Source organism: Uloborus diversus, chromosome 9 (genome assembly GCF_026930045.1).
Source record: "Uloborus diversus isolate 005 chromosome 9, Udiv.v.3.1, whole genome shotgun sequence".
In the NCBI taxonomy this organism is placed as follows: Eukaryota; Metazoa; Arthropoda; class Arachnida; order Araneae; family Uloboridae; genus Uloborus; species Uloborus diversus.
The window spans coordinates 52,574,947-52,589,012 of NC_072739.1; the positions used below are offsets into that span (position 1 = coordinate 52,574,947).

General features: G+C 34.6%; 1 protein-coding gene across 2 annotated transcripts in view; it reads right to left on the minus strand.

The window, feature by feature from the left end:
- The window catches only part of LOC129230737 (zinc finger protein OZF-like), a 138,067-nt gene that overhangs the window by 89,063 nt on the left and 34,938 nt on the right, over positions 1-14,066 (minus strand). The window contains exon 3 of one of the 2 annotated variants that reach the window (XR_008581168.1): positions 2,476-3,070. The exons of the other annotated variant lie outside the window; for it this stretch is intronic. The gene's annotated coding sequence lies outside the window, so the exon portion shown is untranslated. Of the gene's footprint in view, positions 1-2,475; positions 3,071-14,066 lie in introns of those variants that run through there. 2 annotated transcript variants of the gene reach the window in all.

A 14,066-nucleotide genomic window follows, 5' to 3' on the forward strand; every position in this document is an offset into this window, starting at 1 on the left:
AGTTTTTATAACACCACCAACCAAGCGTACAGAAGGTATTTAAGCTTAAACATATGAAACCCAATCTGTTTTCCGTTAAAAAAAAGTTTGTAAAAAATGCACTTTTACTAGAATTAAAAATTGTTATCTTATCTTCGTTCCCCCTCCCCTTCCAATACAACTTCTCTAAGAGTAAAAATGGGTTAAAAACCAGTTCATGACATTAAATACGCACTAAGAATTGTGTTAAAGGAAAACATCAAAAAAGTGTAATTTTTCAAACAAAATATTTATTGACATCATATTTGCCAAATTTGCTTCCCGTTCTACAACAATGTCAAACATAAATATCTTGTCTGCTGGAGAAAGCTTGTGATGCGATTTAATTGCTGACAAATCATCGGAAAAATCTCAATGATTAAAAAAAAAAATATTTTTTTTTCATTTCTTTAATTTGTTATGATTTCAAGAAATCATAAGAAATAAATACAGATTTTTTTTTTTTTTCCGAAACGGGTAGAGGAAAGTTTTCAAGCGGATTTTCAATTTTTTCGTCCTAAAAAAGTAATAAAAATAAATAAATAAAAAAAAAGGAAAAAAAAAAACGAGAGCAAGTATTTGTTGTTGATTTTTTATTTGAATAGTCGGCGTTATTTACAATTGGTTGCAAAATAGGAGTTTCGTGCTATATTTTGGCTAAATTAATCACCTCAAATTATAGCATTAGTCAGCTTTTTAGTTGCAGAGGCAGCCCTAATAAAGCCTTATACATCGATAACGGGTAACTAAGGGAAATAATTTTTGCGTCAAAAACTCGTTTTTGTCTCAAATACTGTTTTCAGTTGCTACCCTATTTGAACTTTTTAAATTTTTACACTATTCGTGTGGTTCCCTGCTGAGGATTTCCTCACGTGTGCCCACGAGCCTAGTCATCAGAAAGGGACAGGGAGGGGGGGGGGGCAATCGCCCATAGAAGGGAACCTTTGACCCGCTCACACTTTATCACCCGAGAGAATTTAAAATTGCAATTTTGGGACTCGATTTCAAAAATTTCCGAGGGAGAGCCACATAACTGTTTTTTCTACCCTCATCGGACCAAAAGTAGAATTAAAGGGTTTTTTAGGGGGAGACCACTATAATTTCAAGCAATTTTTGAGGTTTGCACTAGGGGGTAAAAAGAGGAGTAGGTAGCTAAAAAACACTTTTTGTAGCGCCTATACGTGCCCGTCCCAAACGGAAATCCTGGCACTACAATTAGGTCCACTTAAAAACTAGATTATTAATGGTTGATCAAACAAAAGACTCAGACTCTGGTACAAGAAAAAGACTCGAAAAATTACATTTATTGGTCTTCAAAAGAACAATTTCTTTTTTACTGAGTTTCAACTTTCAATACAAGCGGTCGTTTATGGACTTTCATATGTCCAGTAAGATATCTTTTTCGAGCAAAATCTTTGCAACAAACCTCACAGGTGAAAGGTTTTTCCCCCGTATGGATCGTCATATGTTCTTTAGCATCTCTACTTCGAGTAAATGTCATTGAACAAATTTCACACGGAAAAGGTTTTTCACCCCTATCGATCCGCTCGTGCATTGCCAAATGTTCAGTAAGAATGATTTTTCGAGCGAAAGCTTTTGAACAAATATTACAAGTATATGGTTTTATTCCCATATGGGTATACATGTGTTCTTTGAAATCCCTAGTTCGAGAAAATCCCCGTGAACAAACTTCACACGAGTACTTTTTTTTCCTCATAAGGGCTTGCTTCTCTGATGTCATGTGTTCAGTAAGATATTCACTTAGAGCAGAAGCATTTGAACAAACTTCACAGGAATTCGGGTTTTCTTCCGTTTGGATCCTAATATAATTTTTATTAGATTTACGTTTAAACTTTCCTGAACAAACTTCACACCGATACGGTTTTTCTCCCACGTTGGATTACTGGTGGAGTTGCATATGAACACTAAGACTTCTCTTCCTGGAAAAAGCTTTTGAACAGATCTCACAGGCATATGGCTTCTCTCCGGTATGCTTCATCATATGCTGTTTAAGATATGTATTTCGAGAAAATTCTTTTGAACAGATTTCACACGCATATGGCTTCACTTCCATATGGGTTACCATATGTTGATTAACGTCACAACGTCGAAAAAATGCTTTTGCACAGAAATCGCAGGAAAATGGCTTTTCTTTCACACTGTTTGTCTCGTGGAGGGACATATGAATAACAAGTTGTTTTTTCAAAGAAAAGGCCTCGGAACAAATGTCACAAGAATACGGCTTTTCTCCCGTATGAATATTCATATGTTCTTTAAAAGAATTTCCCCGAGTAAACTCTTTTGAACAAACTTCGCAGATGTACGGCTTCTCTCCCGTATGGGTTATCCGATGTCTATGAAGGTCTCCTTGTCGAGAGAATGCTTTTGGACAGAATTCACAGAGAAATGGCTTTTCCCCAGAGTGAGTTCTTAAGTGTAACTTCAGTCTTCTCAGTGTAGCAAACGCACCCGTACAAATGGTGCAGGAAAATGGTTTTGCACCAGTATGGGTTCTGGAATGTGCATTCCGATCTGAGCTGCTGTTGAATGTCTTTGGACAAAACTCGCAAGAATACGGCTTCTCGTCCGTATGGATCCTCATATGGCTTCTGAGAGTCCCCTTTTCAGTAAAAGCTCTTGAGCAAACCGTACAAGAAAATGGCTTTTCCCCGCTATGGATTTTAACATGCTTCTTAAGTTTGCATCTTAACCTAAATTCTTTGGAACAAACATCACACGTAAACATTTTTTTCTCCACTACAGAGTTCCAAATTATTTCGCAAATGTTCTGCACTTGTAAATGACATGATGAAAATGCTTTCCTACCATCCAATTTATCATTAAACCATGTTAGTTTTTAAAAGACTTCAGTTGCAATGTTATATCATCCGCAGAGGCCTTGAAAACCATTTATCAAATAGTTTAGAATTTGATGCAGAACAAAAATCTCGATTGGGTCAATGAAAGTAAATGCACAGCTAACATTGAACATGAATCAATCTTCTACATTTTCGCAAGCATATGCTTGCCATTTTATTATTGCAAAAGACATCTGAAAAGAAATGAAGGCCTTTAAGAAAAGAAAAAGATTTTCAAAAAATACAAATAAGTATATTTTTACCAATTTGTAAGAAGCAACTTTTGATTAAAACATTCTGTAGAGTTTTAGAGATATGAACAAATTGTTTAGGATATAAATTTTCAAAAGATAGAAATGTATTTTGATGAATAACTTTAAAGCATAAAAATATATGTGAGGAAGAAATAAGACTAGAATACACTAAAGCATTCATTATTTTACCAATAAGTTACTTAACTTCTTGGCTTACATCTAAGGTTCCTTTCAGTAATAATTCAGTGTATGATTAAATACTCCTTAAAATTCGGCTCAGTTGTTTCTTGAGAACATAAAAGAGTTTGATGCATACTAAGACTGGCGAACAGTCGAGGATCAGGAAACTGAAAATATATTACGTCCATGTACCAATAGAACATAGGGGCTCTAAACCTTTCAGGTTATACGCCTCTCTTTGAACACTGATGAGAGGTTATCACACCTGCTCCCTCCCCCCGTCCCCAATTCCATATATGATCAACACAAAACAAGCAGTACAACCAGGGCCGGATTTACGTATGAGCTAAGCAAGCTACAGCTTAGGACCCCTATTTGTTGAGGGCACTTAACACTCAAAAAGTTGCATGGTTCGTTCCTAAAAAAGTGAACATTACTTGAAAATAAAATTCATTTTCAAGTGCATGAAAATCTGGAAAAGTGTACAGGCTTGGATCTGCATACCCGCAGTGCGGACTGCAGCGGGGGGGGGGGGGGGGGGGGGGGGATGTCCTTAAACTGCCCAACAAATTGAAAAGAAAAAAGTGAAAAATACTACACTAAGACTTGTGTTTGTTGCAAATGTACACTGCTGGCCTCTGGGGAGAAGCCCCACAGGTTTTGTAGCAGAGGGCCCAAAACTTATAGATCCGGGACTGAACGTGGGGCTCTACAAACCTTGCATTTAAAAATTTCTAACAAATGGGAGGAGGGAGGAATGCCAAAATACCTAAGATAAATTTTTGTGACTCACATGTTTATATCTTGCAATTTATTTAATTCCGAGTGCAGAATACTTGAAATTCTTCTGCTATTGCTAGCATTTATCTTACTTCTACTGTAAATCTGTTTAGCACGATAAAAAAAAAATACACTACCTCTATTTCTTTTCGTTTTTGTCACTACTTATAGTTGAAAAAAAAAAGGTGTTATAATGAGAAATCTATAGTTTATTTTTTCTTTTAAATTTAAAATAGCTGTTCCTTCTAAAGTTATAACAAGACTCCAAAGCTATAAAAGCAAGAACTAACATTTCAGAGACTGGAAAGTTCAAATGAAGTGCCTCGAATAATTTTAATTGTTTTAGAGTCCTTGAAAATAACTAAATAAGTCTTTGAAACTCCTAAGCAAAGTGTGCTTCAATTTTATTTCTTATCAAGTGTAGAAATTATGAATTGTCCAAATGAGCAGCATGCTACCTCTAAATCTGTACACCATTTCTTTTAAGTATTTTTTACAGTTGATCATTTTATATTTAATTTATTGTTGCATATGTCAGTAGGTTGGAGGTGTGATCAAAAACTAATTGCAGCAAAAACCAATGTGCGCAAGTAACAATGCATTAACTTTCCTTCTCTGTTGACTGCTATCATGGATTTATCGTACCAAAAACAATTTTTTTGTGTATTATCTTAATTTACAAAAAAGAGTACATAATTTTAAAAAAGCTATGCTTGACTATTTTTTCTGATATTTTTGTATAGTTCAAAATTAACCGTTAAAAGGCTTCAAACTGCAGAATCCTATATCTAATTTTCAAAATTTCCTCCGTTGGAGAAATCCCCCGGACCCCTTTCTAAAATTGGTTTTCCCTCAATTTTTAATTTAAATTTTATTGACTGCTTCAGAATTAACCTTAATATAAAGATTTTTAAGATGAACTTCTATTGAGTGTTATAATCAAGAAACCATATACTGATTTTGTTTCATGCCTTTTAAGGAGAACCAAGTCTTGAGATTTAAAAAACATTTGTTAAGTATTATTGGATCTTTTGCATGGGCGACGCAACCAGGGGGGGGGGGGGGTAGGACCCCCACAAAAGTTGGAATTTGAAGAGATAAAACCCATTATTTTGGGGGAACTTATTAGTTTTAATTCCAAAAAAGAACGATAACGCAGTTACGTAACACACAATTTATTATGTGAAATGTTTAATTATTATGTAATTAAAACAAAATGAACTTTGCTAACACAAAAAGAAAGAAACTGTCTACGATGAAAGTTTAGAAGCAAAACATTGCTGCTGAAGCGCTGCTAATTATAATCAGAAGTCTAAACTGCCTCGGAAGTAGGTTTGTCGTTTTGAATTTTTGCGGAGGGGGGTAGGAGACATGAAATTTAAAATAAAGCGAAAAAATAGACCTAAAATATCAGTGTAAAGTATTACGTCCAAAATGTTAAGTGTTTTTTCTGAATCCGCTGACGTATTTCAAACAAATAAACTATTCGGCTAGAAATTGAACATTTTGGTACAGAAAACCAAAGCAATCAAATGTTTTTGGAAAAGAAAAAGACTCTTCTAAAGCTTTATCATTTCAGTTTACTTCATTAGAGGTAGCATAAAATTGTCTTTTTGAAAATTTGATTTTGAAATCAAGGGAGAATAGCCAAATCCCATTCCTTCTTCTAGCGTCAGCAACGATAACCAACAGCAGCGTTTCCCAAAGTGTGTTCTGCGGAACCCTTGGGTTCCGCCAAAGTATAAGAAGGGTTCCGCCACGAGTTCGCCGTTGCATATTTTCTACTAGTTTCAAGAAAAATTAAATAATCAATATCAAGGATCTTAAATGTCACTCCAGATTGATATAGTAGTCGTTACAGTGTTTTGCATCGCCATGCCAGAATAATCAATTAGCTACCATCTGACTTGAGGAAGGTTATTGATGAAGCTTCAGAAATAGTTTGTGTTGTCAAATCTCGTTTTTTCAGTCAAGACTATTTAGTAAGATTTAAGAAGACATGGGTAGGCAGTACAAATCACTTCTTTTCCATATGAAATATGCTGGCTTTCCAAAACTTAAGATTTTAAAAGGTTGTATGAACTTCCATTCAACTGGAGCAAAAGGCATCAATATTTTCAGCTGTTTTCAAAGTTTTGCATGAGAAACAATGGCTGATAAATATTTTGTTGACATTTTTGGTGAACTGAAAGAAGTGCTAATTTTCACTCAAAGAGAAACAGTAACCATATTTGTTATGAGAGAGAAAATAACAGCGTTAAAAAGAAAGCTAATTTTTCATGTTCCCTGCCTAAAGAAAACAGTTCAGCAGAACAGAATGTTTTGCTCTTTTAGAGGGAATTTCTGCTAGAAATCTTTATAAAGAAAACGCAGAGCAACTATTTTGTAACATTAAAACCATTACTATTCATTTGAGAAACCTATGACATAGTCTGTGACCAAGAATGACTCATATTTGCATTTCAGAGTTCATCTGCTTCAAATCAATTTTTTGATATAATTTCAATCAACAAATTTTGGTTTGGTGTTGAAATGGAATACCCATTATTGGATAATAAAGCAGTATCTTAAAACTTCTTCGACTCGTAATAACATATCAGTGCAAAACAAGCTTTCCAGCCTATACGTATACCCAACCCGTTATTGGATAACAAAGCTATATCTTAAAACTTCTTTGACTCGTAACAGCATATCAATGCAAAACAAGCTTTCCAGTTTATGTATACACCCAAAAAACAAATTTAGCTCTTGGATTCTGCTCCTGCTATACGTATTCAACCTTCTGACATAAAGCAAAAATTTATAGCTAATATCAGTTTTACAATGAATTATTTTCATTTTTCATATTGATGTAATTTGTTGCAGGGACAGTTATAATTGTAACTGTTGCAACAATTTCACGGAAAAATTATGTTTTCATAAATAGGTCTTATTTCAAATTGAAGGTAGTACTTTTTATTCATTCTTCCTCATATTTTTTTAAAAAGTTACTTTCTGTACATAGTTAAATAGTACAGTGAAACCTGTGTAAGTTGACCACTCGCAGTGCAGTACTTTGGCGGTCAACTTAGGTCAACTTATAAAGGGTGGTAATGTTTTTTTCTTTTTTTTTGTCATTTCTTGCACCATGTATTCATTTTTTTTTTTTTTTTGAATAATTCACCCTTACTCTTTCTGTTCAACTCCACTTTCATTGTTTCACATTATTGAAAATAAAACAATAATTAAAAATACTATTCAAAAACTCTTGTTATTTTTCCCTTGTTTTTAACTATATTAGACACTGTAGTTTTAGAAATTCCATATATGCCAGCTAATTTTCTCTGGCTTTCTCCATTTTCAATTACCTTTAATATTTCATACTTTTTATTAATCTCAACTTCCACTAACTTTCTTTTTGAAGCCTTTTTAAGTAAAACTTATAGCACAAAAAGCAACAAGCTCTGCCAGTTCATAAAGGCAAAATTAAAAATGTCCTATCTCTTAATCCCTTGCACCAGAAACATGTAACTTTACTCATTACTCATTAGCAGGCCCAGATCTGCGTACCCGCAGTGTGAGGGGCCTGTGTCCTTAAAGGGGCTAACAGCCCTAGAAATTGAAGAAAAAATAGAAAAAAAACAAACTAGAATTAAGGCTTATTCGCTTTACAAATAGACACTGCTGGCCGCTAGGGAGGGGCCCTACATATTTTGTTGCAGGGGGGCCCAAAATGTATAGATCCGGGCCTGCTCTTTTTAGAAGAATTCCTGTGTTGCCACACCGTATTGCAATTGAAAGAAAAGACTTTGAACTTTTCTACTGACACCTATTTTCATTGAACAGAGTACAAAAAGCTATCTCAAATAGAACAACAAATGAAAAACAAGTTTGGAGAATAAAGAGCAGCATAAGCTTTATGCTGCTGTTTAGTTAGTAAAATGCTAGTATGTCAGCAAAGCATTAAAAACATTCTTTGAAAGCTATCAAAAAAAAAAAGATTATTATTATTATAAATAAATAAATAATAAAATAAAATGCTGAAGAAAGTTTAAAAAAATAAACCAAGTGGTCAACTTACAAAGGATTTTTTACAATACTCCAGACCAAATTTGGCGTACATTAGCGGTCAAGATAGAGAGGTGGTCAAGTTAAAGAGGTTTTCTTTCATTATATGAGATAGGGCTAATTCCGTTCCTGACAAAAGCGGTCAACATAGACAGGTGGTCAATTTTACAGGTTTTACTGTATGCTGTGAACTCGTGCCGAGGTAGCTCAATCAGTAAGGCACTGAGTTTGTGGTTAAAGTTTCACGGCAATACTGACAACGATCGAAGATCTACCATGTGCGCTAATTTGACTAGTGCATGTTCAATCAGTTGTGGTCGAAGCCTTCCAAGGCTCCATCCAAAACCAATACCACTGGGGATAGTAGGCTGGTGTTGCTTAGCTAAGCCTCTTGTCAGGATTTTTAAAAAAGGTTGTCTTTAAAGCCCCTTGAAAACTCGTAAAACTACTTATATGGTAAGTATATGGAGGACCAGTAGCAGAGTTTCAGGTTTGGGTGCCAGTAAACGCAGATTTAAAGGCCTTTTGTCCATCACAGAACTGTATAAAAGTTATTTTGTGCATTTTTTATTTCCCTGAGGGCCCTCATGGTCATGGGGAACCTTTACAATTTGCGACATGATAATTCTGCCATTTCGGTGAAGTATGATGTGGACATAGAGAAACTTTCCTCTCTGTATTTCATATCAGCAATCGATATTTACGTGTTATCGCATTTACCAAAATTTGGTTTTATGGTGACATTAGAAGTTTACGATTTATATCAGGCATGGTTGGCGCAATTTGCTGTCTTGAAAGAATTTCAAATTCATATATCAGCGCAAACAAATTGAATAAATATCTTAGCCACAGTTCTAATAATGCACATTGCACAGGGGCACTGAATCATGAAAGAGAACACCAGTCATGCTGGACGAGAAAAGCATTACAAGTCCTTCTCTTGAGCAATTAACGCCAATACCAAAGGTGAATTTTAAAATGTTTCAGTTGAGGTCCCATGTATTTCAGATTTTATTTGAATTTTTATATTATTTCCGTGATATACAAGGTCTATATAATAAGTAATGAGATTTTTTCCTGATACGATTGTACCTCTCAAGTGTGCACAAACTGGTTAGATCGGTGGTAGGGGTTACTGGTAGTTCGCCCTTGACAAGTGCTTGAATATTTGGTTGTAACTGTACCAAAGCGCACCTCAGGTTACTTTAATTTTCAGCCTTTCTCGATATTTTAACTTTATATAGGCCAACCCTGAAAATCCAGATTCAGAGCGATCAGAGGATCAGAACAGCTATAAAGAAGAAAAAAAGGCGAAAATGCCCAAAATACATCCAACCACAGAATTTAACAAAAAAGTTAGTTTTACTTTTTATTTCATTTTTCGAAACATTCACGCCTTCCTCTAAATCTTTTAAGGGATTAAAATATAGAAAGGGTTGATAAAACTCAACAGAAAGTTATTAATCTTAACCCATTAAGGGCTGGTATATGAACCACATTGAAAATACTTAAGCTTTCATATGTTTTGACGTTTAATACACATCTCTAATTATATGTAGCTGAAAAAAACGCAAAAATATTTATTAGGTTAGGAGATATGGTATGGTCCCAAAATGGGAGACTTGAAGTTTAATGGGGATTACATACATATCCCTGGCACTATGTTGATACTTGAATAATTTCTGGCTAAATCCAAATAGAAAGCCTAAAGTTATTTTTATGTAATTAATACAACTAGTTGTTGGTACTTTAAGTATATATTTAACATATTCAAGCTTTAAAATATAGAACTTTTAAGTTATCATGAGACCCAAAGCTATAAATTTTGGGTCCCATTGCAACAAATGCTGTGAAGGCTAGCAGTGTATATTTGTAACGTTTATAAGTATTAATATGCTAGTTATTTTCAATTTCTTGAGCCGCTGGGTAACTTAAGGACTCCCCCCCCTTTGCCCCTCTGGGTCTGGTTTTCATTTTTGTTTCATTCCTTCTTATTATACATTTTTATACAAAACGGAACTTTTCCCACACATTTTACTACCTTTTAGCAAAAAGTCTTAGGATTTTCATACACAAAACGAGAAGAGGTAGGTTTTTCTATTAACCATGTCGGGGATCGAGCAACGGTAAATGACAATGACTTGAAGCATTATATAAAATGGAACTAAGATATTTTTATACTCCCTGATGGTGTATTTGTGTCATCATTGGGAAGAGTTTTTTTACAGTCAACATTTCGGTTGCTGCGAAACATGTTTGATGGCATGACTTATGCATCATCATAATGTTTTTAGAGATAAATGTCCAGCATGCTTCACATTGAGGAATTATCAACGATTATAGTTTCTCCGATTTCAACCATTAAATTACAATAAATCGTAAAAATGTAAATTGAGACAGTTATCGCATTATCTGCGATCTAAGCGATTTTCATTCAAGTTTTTTTTTTCTTAAATATCTGAACAAAATTTGGCAATTCACAAACAAGTGATACAGCACTCATCGTCTTGTAATAAGCTTAAATATATTACTTTAACATTGTTTGAAGCTCGAAGCCAAGTAGCAAAGTAAAAACTACTAATGACAAATTTGATTTAAAAAAAAAAAGTGAAGAAACTTCTCTGTTGAAATATAACCTCCCTTATTGAAGGGGGAGGAGAGCATGGCGTTGACAGAGATACAAAATGTTTTTGTGTGGTGGGGGGGGGAGGAATAGTTTTAAAGGGAATTTTGATCTCATTTTACGGGAATCATGCTCTGCAGAAATTCAGAGATGGGTCATCCTCCTAAGGGAGGATTGGCACCCCTGTTTTTCCAGAACATTCTTCTAAACAAATGGAATGTCACTTGTTTTGATAAAAGCACCTGTTCTTGACTTTGAACAACAAAAGTGTTTACAATGAGAAAATACAAAGGGGGCTGTTGCTTCAACAGGACAAAATGAGGGGAGAGTTCATTCATGCAAAATGGGTAAAGACCATTTCTACTCATATTAGACAATGCTTGCTAATCAGAACATGCCAAGTCTCCCATTTTGGGACTTCAGTTAATAAAGGCCTATAAAACTCCTTCAAATTATTTTTCTTGGCACCTGTTTGTTTTGATTTGAAAAAAGGTCTATTGATCTTCATATTCCACATTTCTAATTTCCTGCTTTCGTATTAATTATTTTTAGAAAAAAATTTTCCTGTGTAATACAAAAACAAGAAATTTTTGTAAAATTTAAAATTAAAAAAAAAAAAACAATTTACATTCCAAACCTTTTTGAAAAAAATACCAATAAAATTTAGTTCTTTATCATTCATTTTAAAAAATTTCAAAGTGGTATCTTAATTACTTGATGGAAAAAAAAACCTTAATTGAAGGTTCCCAAAATGGGAGACTTGGCGCTTAATGGGTTCGGTATAATAGCATAGCAGACAAAAATGAGCAAGTGCTTGGATTTCAAAATCTGTAAAAAAAATGGGACTTGCGTGTAAAAATGTAATAACAGCTAAAATGTTGGCATTTACATCTCATCTTTGATTTCCATCATTGTTCTTCAATTCTTTTTATTTCTTATTCATCATGCTTTTGCTGCCCCCGAATGGCCTCCCCTATTTCAACGTCATCAAACATAGCCTACCCACAACCGATGACTGAATTCTTTTCAACCAATAGGAAGGCAATAATAAGCAAGATAAATCATAATAGATTTTGTATTTCACGGGATTTATTTGTTGGAATTTAATCAGAGAAATCTCAATGATTTAAAATGCACCTGTTGCCAACTTCCGTTTAACAAAAAAAAAGTAATTAATTTAAGCAGGGCCATTAAAATATTTTTTTGCTTTGCTTTTGCTAGGATATTTCGATAATTCGGAAATTCGGACGGTCGTCAAGTTCTTGCGTGCGCAATTTTATTTTCGTTGGGAATATTGCTTTCTTGGTAAAGCAGGCATGGATAGAGCCGCTATATAGATAGGCCGACACATCAGCTTAAGTTAAGCCATTTTGGATCGGATTTTTCATCGTTGCACTGCTAGAGTTACAAGAGCAAAGTTTCGGATTTTGCCAAATTTGCTGAAAATAATACTTTATTTAAGAAACAATTTACATGTCGCTAATAATCGCTCGCTGTAAGAAGTCACCAAACTCGATAACTTGCCAGCAAAAACAACCACTCAAACACGCGCTACGATCTAAAAAGGCTGATGCGCCAGCTCATATAGGGGCCTTAGGCGTGGAGAGTGATCTCCTTTATCTGATTCTGTTTTTTTCTAGAGGTTAGAGGTATTTTTTCCTGTTCAGGGTCTCCCTCTAGGCAGGATGGGCACCTCTTCTAAGTATCACTTTGGCCACACCCTTTCATGGGAAAATATTCATGATCAGAAACCGACAAAAATTGCGGTATCGTAGTAGTCAGAATAAAAGTTAGCGGACAAATTGTTTCTCCAAATTTATAGAAAAATTGAGTGCAACATGGTTCTGAAACTAGTATCCAAGGTTGTTTTTAGTCACTTCGGATTTGTTAGACCCTGCTCACGATCAAAATTAAAGAAATACATATATTAGGACATCCCAAAATAATGAAAGCTCATGTTTCCAGTTGCACTCCCCCCTTATATTTTTCTTTTTATGTCAAAACAATTTTTTAAAAAGTTTCATATAATTAGAAAAACGACAACCGGTGCTGATTTGAGTTTGAAAGCGTGAACCAGCACTGTGTCCTAGCTCGAATCGAAAAAAAAAAACTTTTTTCGATTACTTCTACACTACAGTTACTGGTACAGAACAAGCACTCCATCCCTGCTTTGACAAAGACAGTATTTGTGGTCAATGCTCGAGCACATGGGAACTGAGTACACCACGTACTCCCCTCCCCCCAACCAACTTTGCATCCCTGCAAAAAACATCATTATTTCAAGAAACAAAAGGCTCTGATGCAAGAAGAAGTCGTAAAAAAAAAAATTATATTTATCAATTTTTAAAGCAATTTTCTTCATTAGTTAGACAACTCTCAAAACAAGTGGTAACTTGTGGATAAGGCAGTGAAAAGCAAATGGATGCCGTGCCAACATGAAAAATCGAGAGATAACCAGTACAAAGGGCAGGTGAACCTCTCCTCTGTCTTGGGGCAATTAGATGGCACACGCAGCCCTGGTGGGTGCTGCTACAAAGCATGATTAAGAAAAAAAATTCAACGAAAGCCTAGGATCTGAACTTCAAACGCATTTTACTCTTGAACTTTAAAAAGTCCTCTCACATCTATTAGATGATCACCACTGCCTCAATTGTTCAGCAAAGATATCTTTTCCAAGTAAAAGCTTTGAACAAACTTCACAGACAAAGTTTTTTTTCTTGTGCAGATTATCATATTGCACCGCGGCAGGGAAACTGACACAACTCAAAATTTGTGGAAACTTGCTCCAAAACTCACAACTGCTGCGTGGTGATGTAAAAACAATGTAAGAACAGATACACATCATAAAAATTTCATAATTTAAGGCAAAAATTAAGTACGTAATATTAATTTAGAAGACAACAAAAACTAACCAGTTATCATATTTAAATCTTTTGCACATATTGTAATATTTGAGCCTAAATTGCTCACAATCTATTGTAGTGCGAAACCTTGATTTTCTCCAATGCTGCTTTTTATGTACTGTCACTTTTCTCGCCAGGGTGCAATATTTTCATAAGTAACATTTTTATTTCAAGAAAATGTCTTTAAACAGATTTCACATGAAAACCCAGATCGATTCACTTGTGCATTCCCTTATGTTTCGTAAAAATGTTTTTTCAAGCAAAAGATTTTGAACAAAAATTATAGGTACGTTGTTTCTCTCCCATATGAGTACGCAAATATTCTTTGAAGTTGTTAGTTCCAATAAACTACCCAGAACGAATTTCACATGAATGCAATTCAAAATTTTTCTCCCTGATAAGG